Genomic DNA, 257 nt, shown 5'->3' on the forward strand with positions numbered 1-257 from the left:
TTCATGACCTAATTACCCTTCAAAGACCCTCACCTTCTAATACCATCACATTAGAAATTAGTTAACGTACGAATCTGAGAGGGACACAAGCATTTAGTCCATAAAACTCATTCACCTCCTCACTGAATATATACTCATTAGACCTTACCACTTGCAGGACCTTATGCTAAGGATAGTACTTCAGGGGATTAAAAAGGTTAGGCAAGGCACAGTGGCTTGCGCCTGTAATCCCTGCACTTTGAGAGGCTGAAGGAGAT

Source organism: Colobus angolensis, unplaced genomic scaffold, assembly GCF_000951035.1.
Source record: "Colobus angolensis palliatus isolate OR3802 unplaced genomic scaffold, Cang.pa_1.0 Scaffold175, whole genome shotgun sequence".
In the NCBI taxonomy this organism is placed as follows: domain Eukaryota; kingdom Metazoa; phylum Chordata; class Mammalia; order Primates; family Cercopithecidae; genus Colobus; species Colobus angolensis.